A 12,307-nucleotide genomic window follows, 5' to 3' on the forward strand; every position below is an offset into this window, starting at 1 on the left:
TATGTTCTCTCAAGAGCCTCCCACCGTGCAGTTGACTCACACGTGAGCAGGTGCTGCTGGCAGAGGGAGCAGGTGCTGGCCCCTCCACCCCTGCCCCCATACCAAGCCCCAGCACTGCTCCTTTGGTATTCCCCATCCCCAGCACTGGGGAGGGATTCTGCCCAGACCTGTCCTGCTGCTGGTGGGGTTAGGGAAATTACACCGTGATGTAGCTCACAACATCCAAAGACCCATCTAGGTGGGAGAAAAAAGCAATTTTCCTGTTTGCTTTCTCTCTCAATGAGGAAGAAAAAGATTTGCAGTGCACAAGATGGGTTCTGGCATTAAAAAAATCAAAGAAACTGTCTCATCATTTTTTTCCATCCAGAAACTGTCTCATCATTTCTGTGATGCATCCACATTTCAGAAATCATTGTTTTCAGTGCTAAGTACTGCACAGATCAGGGAATGGCATCGAGGCTGGGTGATCAGGTCAGGCCTGTGAACAAGCTGGTCAGCTGCACAGTGGGAATGAGAACTGTGTTTAACTGCAGCTGTTACACCACTGACAAATGAACCTGCTCTCCTCCTGAGTCAGTCTTTCTTAAGGGAATGACAGGAGGGGCCAACTCACACAATGCTGTAATGAAAAAATCACTGGACCACTTGTTCAAAAATTGCAGCTCAAGCATTGCCTGAGAGTAAAGTAATCCAGCAGCCTCGGCCCTGTGGGTAGAGCTCTCCATGACTCTAGTCAAGGCATGGACACCAGAGCTGGACCTCGCTTTGCATTTATGGGAAGGTCAAGCAGGAAGGAAGCCAAGGTAAAGAGTTGTTTTTCCTTGAGTCAGGCATGGGTGAGACGATTTTCTCTGCTTGGTTGCTATGATTCAAGGCATGATTTGGGGAGCTGTGGGCTGCTGGAGGAGGGCAGGCACCTGTGTGTTGAACACCCTTTTTCCATTGAGGTTCTCTTGGTGACCCATAGGTCAGATCCTGGTGCAGCAGCTCCATCCATCCAGAGGAGGCAAAGAAGGATGGTGCAAGCAGGGAATGCTGCTGAAACAGCTTCAGAATCACTCTGTATTGATCTGGGTTTGGTCCATGGGGACCAAAATGGCATAATCCACTTATTTGGGGAGCTATAGATCCCCCTTTGCTCCTGCAAGCCATTTGCCAGCCATGCTCTGCTCTCTGCACTGCTAAAGGCCCTGCAGGGTGTCAGGGAGGGCCAAGACAACCAGCCAGCCAGGCAGCAGCAAGAAATGCCACCACACAGCTCTGCAGTGAGGAGAGAAAGGGCAGCAGACACCTGTCTCCAGAAACCTCAAAACATTATTAAGCTCTGGTGGCAAGAAAAATATCACTGGGAAAGATGTTCCTGTGCAGAGCTGGGGCAGGGCTGATGTCTGCGCTGAGACTGTGCTGAGCCAGCTGGTGGATCTATACAATTGCCAGACCCCTTCCTTCCTCGTCCTCAGCTTGGGAGAGCAGATGCAGCACCACTGAGCTCATTCCTGCTTTTTCTTCCATATTAGGTAGACCCCTAAGTGTCGTGCCCTTCGCAGAGCTCACATCATCTCCAGACAGCAGCAGATGGCACTCGACGGCTTGTGTGGTGTCCGCAACTCCTTACGCCTGCCTCACCCTTCTGCAGGCTCCAATTCCCTCCCGCAGCATCATGCCCCATCGCATCATCTCCTGGCGGTGCTACCCCTGGAGCACGCCCTTTTCCTGTTTAAAGATATATCCAGGTGCCACCAGTGGCTGTGAGCTCCCCATCAGTGGGTTCCGCTTGCATCGCACTTCTGGTGCTGCGTAGACAGCAGCGCTGTCCCAAAGAGGTGGCAAAGATGTCTCTGCCTTTGCCAGTGGCCTCCTGAGGCTTGCACAAAACCTGGGGCCTTGTATCAAACCTGGGGCCTTTGTCTCAAATTTGGGGCTTTCTGTCAAATTTGGGGCCCTTGTATCAAACTTGGGGCCTTCTATCAAACCTGGGTCCTTGTATCAAACCTGAGGCCTTGCATCAAACCTGGGGCACTTATATCAAACACTTATACCAAACCTGGGGCCTTATATCAAGCTTGGGGTCTTTGTATCAAACCTGGGCCCTTGTGTCAAACCTGGGGCCTTGTGTCAAACCTGGCGCCCTTATGTCAAACCTGGGGCGTTATATCAAACTTGGGGCCCTTGTCTCAAACTTGAGGCCTTGCATCAGACTTCATGCCTTGTATCAAAGGTCCAAGAGCACCCTCACAAGCACAGGCATCAGCACCAAGGGAAACAATCCTGTCTCATGGCAGGGGATGTCAAGGAGCAAAGCATCCCTGGGTCACATTACACAGTTTTATATATTTGACAAGGTTTCATGGGGGCTTCATCCTGCTTTGAAAGGAAAGCCCTGGGTGCCCAGTCTGGAGTGGCGGGTCTGCATTTGGTGGGTGTCAGGGCTGTGGGTGCTCCAGGCCATTGTGAGGGGCTGAGCTGGGGTGGGACAAAGGGTGGGGCTGGCCTGCCCATGGTGTCCCTTGTACCAAGCTGGAGGCTATGCTGGACAAGAGCCAGAGCACAAACTCTGGCATTGAGAGAGTGCTTCCCCTCTTGTAACCAACACCCAGTGCCTCACAGGACCTTCTTGGGCACAGCTCAGGATGGCTGCTCCTGTGGCTGTGGCTGTGGCTGGGCTTTGGTGCCTGCCAGCTGCCCGGCTCTCTCTTCTTCCTGCCCCCACTTCCCTGAGGTTCCTATCCCCACTTCCCTCCTTCTATATCCCTCAGAACCTCACTCATCCCTCCTGTTCCTTGTTCTGTAGGCCATGGTGGCCATAATCTTCCTGGTCTGGCTTGTGCACAGCCTTATCCAGTACCCACAAGTGGTCGGGGAAGGGCTGGAGAAGGAGACATGTCTGCATGGAAGTGTGTGCAAGCGCCAGGAGTGGCAGAAGATTAGGCGGCCGTGGGACCTGGAGCAGAGTGGCAGCTCATGGGGAGTTGTGTTCTGGGCTGTCTTGCAGCAATGGCTGCTCTGGGCTGCTGCTGCAGTCCTGGTCCTGCTCGTGGTTCTGTGCTTTTGCCTCCAAAAAAGAAGCCACTAGCCAGAGTGCAGTGGCCAGATCCATCCAGCAACAATGTGAATGAGACCGCAAAGATGAAGGAAACAATGCTGTGGCAAAGAAAGTCCTGGAGATGAGTCCCAACACACAGAGCTGAGCTTGTGGGGGCTTACACCTGATGAGGGACTTAGTATGTATCAGGACTAGTTCATGTTTAAGTAGTTAATATGTAGATAGTGCACTTATCCCCCACCAACTGATAAGTAGTTACTATGCAGTTAGTGGAGATATGTTCAGTAGAGAGAGTTAGTGTTTTTATCCCTGCTCTCCTGTCTTCTCAATACAACATAGTGTTCCAGAATCTGGATTGTGCAAGTTCTTATTGTAGTCCACCAGCACTATTGTGCTGAATTGGCTCTAATCAGAAATTCAGCCTATTTGCACTCTGCCCATCTTATCTCACATGATGAGCTACAACTCATTAGGGTTTAATTTCTGCTGAATTTCTCTACCTTTATTGCAATCAGTCACCCTATGGCCTTGCCAGGGGTCTGGTGCCAAAGTGGGCATGCTGGATACAGAGACTGGGCTGCTGTATCAGCAGTGAGATTTGCTGCTGCACCTTTCCTCCAGAAGCAGAAGCAGGCTATTGATTCAGAGTTGATTTAGCTGAGAAGCCTGTGGAAGGTAACTTCAGTGTGGACACTGTGCAAGAAGAAATAACTTGAATTTTTTTCAGATATTTTATACTTTCGCTTCCCATCTTAGAGCAATCTTTGCAGCCAAGGGGAGAAGGTGTGCACTTAGCTGATAAAAATAAATAGCATTCTGAGCTGCATTCCTGGATTTAATGTTTGCAGATCTGATATTCACTTGTGTTGCTCCGGCAAGCATTAGTACGCTCAAATACTAAATATTTACATAGTGTGTGTCACGTGTAGATGGGGAGGAGGGAAAATATCATCCCTCCCTCTTACAGGGGAGTTAAGTGACTTTTCCATGCTTGATCTGGACCATAACAGGACCTGAAATCCATCAGAGCTCTTAGGGCACAGGGCTGCTCTCTTTCCCTGGGACTTTGGGAGCCATGCTTTCAGGAAAGGGTGCCCCTTGCCAGGGGTAAAGGAGCAATAAGGAATTTGTTACAGACAAGCTTTGGGTGCCCCATCAGAAAATCAGGCCCTTGTGTGCACTGTGATAGCATCAGTGAGACCAGGCGGCTGTACCTCATGCACAGTTTAATTCCACCCAGGAAACCATGCCAGGGACTTTAAAGAAGCAGCTGCCCCCTAATTCCAAAAATCACCAGACTTCTGAGAAAACTCATCTCTTCCATCCTGCACTGCAAACAAATTGTTGCTCTTTCTGTTGACAACAAGCCATAAATTACCCCATTATAAAAGGGAACAGCAGCCAGAGGAGCTGTGCTCAAATCAGCTAGCAGGCATTTTATTTTAGCAGGGAAGGGAAAAACCCTTGTGTTTAAAGGACATACCTCCCAGTTTACCCAAGGTGCCCAGAAGCCTGCTGGCTTCTATAGGTTCCTACCGTAAAGGTCACATAGATGGCTTGGGAATAATGCATTCCCCTTGCTCATGTCAGGCGGATGGAGCTGAAAGTCTCTCAGGACTGGTTGTCTCCTGCATGTTTATTTTATTCAGTGGTATCATGTCAGTGTGTCTGCCTAAATATAGCTTCTGTGAAGAGCATTTCTAAGTTTCCTGTTACAGTTTCACTCACAGTTACCTTACAGTAAATGGAGGAAAATCAATGTAATCTCAATTACACACTGCCTCTAAATGTGCCTTGCTGGAAATTCTGCCTGGATTGATTCTCCTCTCATGGCAACTGCCCGTCCTCTCTTCCTTTCTCCCTCTCTCTCTCTCCTTTTTGTTGTAATAAACCACAATTTTATAATTTAAAACCCCCTCACTCTCCTTTCTCTGACATGCCCTGCAGATAAGGCTTTCACAGGAACCGACAGCGCAGAAACCATGGAGTCCCTGGCCAGACCTGCAATGGTGCAGCTGGGATTAATTGACTCTGTGGCATTAGGACATGACAATTTCAGCAGCTTCAACAAAGTAAACTGAGCAGAAGGGTCAAATTCAAGGTAATCTCTGAACAGCAAACATAAGCGTAAAGATCCCTTCTTTTGTCTTTTGCAGCCAAGACAATCCTACAAGTAGCAAGAAAATTGTTGATTTAAACATTTATTCCCTTTGCTGTGGTGTTTAAATCCAGCTCATTCACTGGTCCCCACTGCCTTCTAGTAGCACATATCCACAGAAGACAGAAAAACTACTATTATCAAATCCCTGCAGTGTCAGTGGCAGCCGGTCACCAGTAAACAATCACAGCTATAAAATGATCCAACAGATGTTATGCTAGAGATGAGTAGTCCAAAATAGAAAGTCTAAAAATACATCTCCAGGGCCAAATCACACCCTCTTTTTATGCTGTGCTCTGCCATTTTTGGCCCACAATTGGCACTTTGATTCCAAATAGAGGTAGTCTCACAGCCAGAGGCACATTCTGGGATGGGACAGGATCGGAGGGATGTTGTCACGTGGGGCCTTGACTGCAATGACCACCCACAGACTAGTCATGATCCTAAACAAATTTATTGGAGATTATATTATTATTATTATTATTATTATTATTATTATTATTATCATTATTATTATCATTATTATTATCATTATTATTATCATTATTATTATTGCTAATATTATTGTCCCTTCAAACATCACCATAATCCAACACCAGGGGCTTTGCTGATGCAAACGGGCTCTCAGAAATGATGCACACTGGCACGTATTTTTAAAAACTCAGACCTGAGGTGGGATCTAATACCCAGCATGGTTGTATCAGTATGTGCAAAAATCGAAGCACCAAAGCTCCAGCTGCTGCAGGAAAGTGGAGTGGAGTTATGGCAGAGAGAGACCAAGTCACAATAGGGGATGACACCACTGTGCTGCCCAGCCCAAGATGGAGCTGGGGCTCAGTATCCTGCACTCCCATCATGGATCTCCAGTTCCTCAGTCCAGCAGGGATGTTTCATCAGGAGATTTTGGTTTTATCTTGCTTTCACATCCTGAGACTGAGCCAAAAGGAGAGCAAAGATCCCTCAGGGGCTGAGCAGCTGCTTTGCATTACAATGTCTATTAAAGCCTGGAGATAAATGCAGGGTTATTCTCTGCTCTTTTGAAAGGAGAGACCCCGAAGATGTGTTGGCAACATCCTCTCTGCAGAGAAGGGTGTTGCAGCCAGAGGGACACCAAAGAGGGACCTCACAGACATGTCACCATTAGATCTTAGAGAGTTTGTTCCTACAAGCAAGGAGCAGGTGGCACCACTCATTTTGGCCTATCTGGGTACTATCTCAGGCTCTGATCCTATCAGACCTTGTGAGCCAAACAAGACAAGGCCGCAGCAGCAGCTGGCTGGGAAATTTCCAGGAAAAAGAAGCAAGCAAGCAGCCTTTTCAAATCTGACCCTCTTCTCAGTTCAGGGCCCCTCCAAGGAGACTGGGTCATGAGGCAGGATGGGGCATTAATGTCTCAAATGCGAGGTCAGTTCAAAGACCTCACTCCCAGCCCAACTCTGTGACATGGCCTGGACAGGAGGCTGCATTTCCCAGAGTTTCTTTGACTCTTTTAAGTGTTGTGTGTTTAGCTTGGGTCACCATTGAATGGAGGTGGATGGCCACAACAAAAGCCCTGAGCAGAAATGGAACTTGCCCAGCCAGAAAGAGGGTATAGGATAAGAGGAAGGCTGAAAAGTAGAAAAGCTCCTGGAAGAGTGTCATATGTTCCACTCTCACCCTGAAGGCAAGTACCCAGCCGCTTATATAAGAAACAGACATGGCTGGAGAAGCCTTGGCAGCTTCCATCAGTGCCAGGATGGAGCAGAGGGACAATCCAAAGGACACAGAGAGCTAGCACAGGGAGTATCCCAGTGCCCAGGGATGACTCTGGCTGCCCTCCACTCTGCTTGGCAGGACTGGTGCTCAGTGAGCCTGACCCACCAGGCACATTTCTCATCCCAGTGTGGCACAGCCCTCAGCCATGCACCCATTACATTGAGAATGCTAATGGCATGGGCTGAAAGGAGCTCTTCATGCTCATCCTTCCCACCAGGAGCCCGTTTGCTGCCTCTCTTGGCTGCCCTGGGACAGTCAGAGAGGAGCCCTTCTTGAACTGCCAGGTGAACTGTCCTGCAAAGTGCCCTACAATTGTCCTGCAATCTGCCCTGCAAACTGTCCTACAAACTGCCGGACCAAGGGCAGGGCGAGCTGCTGGGCCACGCGCCGTGTCCGTTTGCCCATTAGTCCATTCCTTGCCTATCCCATTAGTCCATTCCTTGTCCGTTAGTTCATTCCTTGCCCATTAGTCCATTCCTTGCCTGTTTGCCCGTTAGTTCATTCCTTGCCCGTCAGTCCATTCCTTGCCCATTAGCCCATTCCTTGCCCATTAGTCCATTCCTTGCCCATTTTCCCATGAGCATTTGCCCATTTTTGCCCATTTTTGCCCATTTTTTGCCCGTTTGCCCATTTGCTACTCCCCGGGTCGGTTTGACCCTCCCTCACGTGCTCTCCTCGCCCGGTTCGCTGCTGGACCCAGCGGGCCCCAGGGCTGTCCCCGGGCTGGGGAGCCCCCGGTACAGCTCGGTCTAAGCCTCACCCCCACACTTACTTACCTCACACACCAACTGAGATTGTCGCTGCTGCTCCTCCCTCTCTGCAGCGGTGCAAAGACAACTCCCGTATCCCCAACGAGGCGGGAATGAGATGGGAGGAGATGAAGGCCAGAGGTTTAGCAGCTGTCTGCAGGCATTGCCCCCAAAAGTGCAGGTTTCTCATTTCACAGCGTGATTAGAAAATTTCATGTGATCTCAGCATCCCCCTTCCCCACTGCCCTTCCCTGATGATGAACATGCTTACGCCAGCTCAGATTCAGTGACTGAACCATGGAACACCACCTTTCTGCGGCCTTACAGAAGCTTCCAAAGACATGGAGGTGGCTTTGTAATGGAAACCAAAGGAAATATCTCCTAAAACATGTTTTCGGGAAGACTCCTGGCTCAGTTCCAGGACGGGCAATGGCCCTTTGGTTCTGCCTGGCACAAACTTTACATGAGCTCTCCCTGCTCAAAGGACAGGGAATAGTAAGCTTTGGCTGTCTGCATCCCTCATCCAACTGGAGCACATAGCATTAGCTAGGATGTTCATATTTCTTGGTGAAAGAAAATAATAAAACCAGAGCAAGTATTAAGGGATGCCCAGCCTGTGTTTATTTTTTCCTGACATGCTCACACATCTCCAGTTTTTCACAGATTAATTCTTACTCCCTGTGTTGTGGCTTTTTTCAATTTTACAGAGACTTGAAGCTGAACTCATTTACACTAGAAAGAATGTTTCTTGCTTCAGCTTCCCGACATGGGTTAAAATCAATAACATTAAAGTTTATTTTAAACACTTTAGTTTAGCAAAGCAATTTTCTCAGCATTCCAGCCTGCTGTCAGTTTTTTCACTGCTATTTGCAATGCATTAGGTGTAGTAAAGGAGTGTTTCACAATCCCATCTGCTTTCAAAGACCTTTCTAACAAACCCTGCAATGAGGATATAATTCATGTGATGACCTTGGTCAAAAACAAACACAGGCCCCAAGGTGCAGCACGTGCAAGGGGTTGATACACACACAGGTTTTATTATAAAAGAGGTTTTATGTGTCACTGTCTTGCCAAAGCTGGCTGGCTATGTGTACACCTAGCAGCATCACTGCTGCTGGGCAGGGAGCTATTCCTTTGGCTCATTTGGAGCCATACATTTCATGGTTTTAAATGACCCCATAGCCTGGGAAATGCCCATGAGCTGATGTTTGCAAATACATGATGCCATTACCTCGTCAGCAGACTAAACCTATGTGCCATATTGTTCAACAGCAGAACTTAAGAGGGATAATCAGACATTCCTGTGAGTGAGAAGGGGTTGGAGAATGCAAAGTGGGTGAATAAATTTGCCACAGATGACACAGCTCTGCAGGCAGGTCCCCTAAGGAGAGGGCAGTTGGGTTTTCTGTGCTGCAGAGCTGACAGCCACAGACCAGGCTCTAAGCAGCTGATCTGGAGCAGCTGCAGACTCAGCTGCTGTCGTGGAGCACTGAGCCATACATGGACCAGGCTTTGACATTTCCCCCCACTTCTGAAAAGCAGGTCACCTCTCAGGTGCTGGCAGTGGCATTAAAAGTCTAATTTTAGGCTCCTGGCTGCAGCAAGCATCCCTGTAAATGCTCAGTTTCTCTGCCAAGCTTCTGTAGGCTGGAGTGGAAATTTGCATCAAGAAGGCTTTACTGTCTGCACTCAGAATGGAAATAAGAAAAGAAATACTCAGGAGGATCATCTGGACAGAGTTACCTCTGAGAAGGCAACACAAGCAATAGAGAAAGAATTGGTTATTTTGGTTTTCAGCACAGTTTTAGGGCCCGGCTTGTGACTTTTCACATCTTCCCACCCTCCCTATACGAGCTGCTGGCAGTTGCAGGCTGCCACCACACCGACTGTCCCTTGGAGCCCCTGGAATGGTCCCTGCTCAGCACCAGGTACATGTAGAAACAAAAGTGGACCAGGAGGTAGCTGTGAGCAGCTTGAGATGCTGTTGGCTCTGTTGTCCCATCTCACATCTGCTGCACACGGGAAGGGAGATGGGGACTGCAGAAAACCTGGCATTTTGTGGGAAGGAGTTGGGAGCAGGAAGGGATGGAGAGGCTTTGAGGAAGGAGGGGACTGGATACTTGCCACCCTGTCCCCGTGGTTCCACACACATAACTGATACTCTGGGATGACCCCTGGGTTATCTGAGGATGCAGATTAGCTAAGGACTCGTTTGAAAGGACAGTTATTTTACAGTGGTGTGAGTTATCTGAGATGCAGGCTATATGCATGAAAACACTGTGCTTGGAGCTCCTCAATTCAAAGCATTGTGATGTGATAGGGAGATACATATTATAGGGCCTTAAATCATGTCTACAGCCCTGATTACAAACTCACACAGTCCTGTCTCAGCATGCACCAGGAGCAGAGTCAGACCTGGAAAAGATTCTTTGGGGATGGACTATTCAAGTGCTCCAAATTCCTGCTCAGTCTCTGGGAGAGGATACTGATTCAGTGCTACCTTTTTTTCCCCAGGCTTTCATCTTGGAGAAAGCCTGTGCCACTTGCAGAGAAGGTCCTGCAGATATTTGGGGCACAGCAGTTACATCCAGCCACTGCAACTCTCCTAACACAGGAGTACAGACACAGGCCAGCTGGCAGAGTGTCAAATCCTGACCCTACAAAAACTTGTGGATTTTCTGGCATAGGCCAGCCTTTCACCAGGCACATTCCTGCTCAACTTCATACCTTTTATCCTTGTTCATTAGGACTTGAAATCCAGCTGAACAGACCACCCAGGCACTGGTCAGAGAAATGCATTTTCCAGTGTCTGGAGGAACAAGGAGGTTTGCCATGTCCCTTTGTCCTGGGTCTCTTGTGCCCATTTACCAGGCAGAGTCTGCTGTATTGTTAACTACAGCACTAACTGCCCTCCAGCTGCTTATTCTGCATTTTGCAGGATCTGGACTGCTCCTGCATTTGCTCTCAGGGTCTTGTGCCTTTCCAAGGATTCTGGAGGATGAACCTGTAATTGGGATACCTGGTATAAATGGGTGGGCTGGTTTTCAGGGGATTTTTTTTTTTTAAATATTATCTTTATATTTAAATGGCACTATCAAACTTTTGTCTTAAGTTCTGGTCCAATGTATCATATCCAGGGATGGCACCTCTGAGGCAACCACTCTGAGAGAGGATCCAGAGACAGCAGGTAAGGAAGGTGCTGCAGACACATAGAGAGGAGTTAAGCATCCATCCTGACCCCTCCTCTGTGGAAGCCAATACAGACCCTACACAGGGACTGCTTTTGGTAACTGTGTTTTCCAGGACATATTTCTAAAGGAGAGAAAAGCACTGAAATCTGTAACTTAAGGGCAAAAACTCTTCACCTCCTCAAGCCTCTCTGAGAAAAAACTCTAAACTGTGTGAGGTTCTGGTAATGATGCTTTTTTAATGAGCCTTACTTAAAGAAGCCTCAGTTGTGCTGAAGATGACTTCAGATAGGGGAGTTAATTACTTTGCAATCCCCAGATGAGAATATGAAACGCTGGAAAAAGCTTCTTGTTTTACCCAACTCTACAATTCTACAGAGGAAATAATGGCCATGCACTGCTGGGGTAGCCTCAAGGCAGGGCTGCTGATAAGCAGCAGTAGGCAGGCAGACAACATCTTGAGGAGCCTCAGGGCAGGACTGCACTGGGAGCAGCCACTGCCAGATGCTGGAGACCTTTTCCTGACCAGCAAAAGTCCTGTAGGACTTTAGCTCAGAGACAGGTACAGCTCTGGAGGGAGGGAAGAGTGGTTTCTCTTCACATTTCTATCCCCATGTCCTTTTTCTGGTAGGGTCTGTAGTCAGAAGGCCTGGAAATGCAGCAAGTGCTCATTTTACTCAATAGCAGATCTGGATTTTGGTGTTGACAGTTCTTAGTAAGCTGTTGCAGCTGGAGCTGTGCCAAAACAATCAAGGCAAAGAAAAGTCATTCTATCTTCTGTGTAGGGTAAGTCAACAGAGATCCTTCTCTGGAAACAACAGAGCTGTATTTATTTGCATCCAACCTGGTTTGGCCCTGATTTGGCAAATAAAACCATGTAATTTCCATCAGCGAGCAGCTGAAAATTCCCCTCTGCTTTCAGAGACCTTTTGAAGTGGGGATGCCTCATATTTCTTAGAAAATTGATGAAACCTGAAAGATTAAACCACACTTCTCTATCATTACAGCGTGGGACACCTGGACTTCTTTAGGAGGTGGCACAGAAAGGTTATATATAGTCTGAGGTGATCAGAAATGCCACTGTGGCTGGTAAGGTCACACACTTGCTGCATCAAAGGTGTGGGGACAAGTCTGCACCTGACTGAGGCTCCTTGGATTGATGCCACTGAGCCTGTGGCCCTGTCTGTGCTGGGCTGGGGGGATTCACCAGCCCCACGGCTGCCCCAGCCTGGCACCTCCATCTTGCAGGAGCCACCCTGGCATGTCCTTCACTGTGAGTGTGGTGAGGCAGTGGCACAGGCTGCCAGGAAACCCATGGATGCCACGTTCCTGTAAGTGTTGAAGGCCAGGTTGGACAGGGCTGGGAGCAACGTGATCTAGTGGAAGGTGTCCCTGTCCATGGCAGGGGTGTTTG

At 48.5% G+C, this 12,307-nt stretch overlaps 1 long non-coding RNA gene across 1 annotated transcript; it reads left to right on the forward strand.

Moving 5' to 3' along the window:
- The first annotated feature begins 1,577 nt into the window (after positions 1-1,577).
- Positions 1,578-7,161, forward strand: LOC135302435 (uncharacterized). Its single transcript, XR_010364045.1, has 3 exons — positions 1,578-2,416; positions 2,792-5,144; positions 5,801-7,161. It is a non-coding gene; the product is annotated as an uncharacterized LOC135302435 (long non-coding RNA).
- Positions 7,162-12,307: the final 5,146 nt, after the last annotated feature.

Source organism: Passer domesticus, chromosome 6 (genome assembly GCF_036417665.1).
Source record: "Passer domesticus isolate bPasDom1 chromosome 6, bPasDom1.hap1, whole genome shotgun sequence".
NCBI classification, from domain to species: Eukaryota; Metazoa; Chordata; class Aves; order Passeriformes; family Passeridae; genus Passer; species Passer domesticus.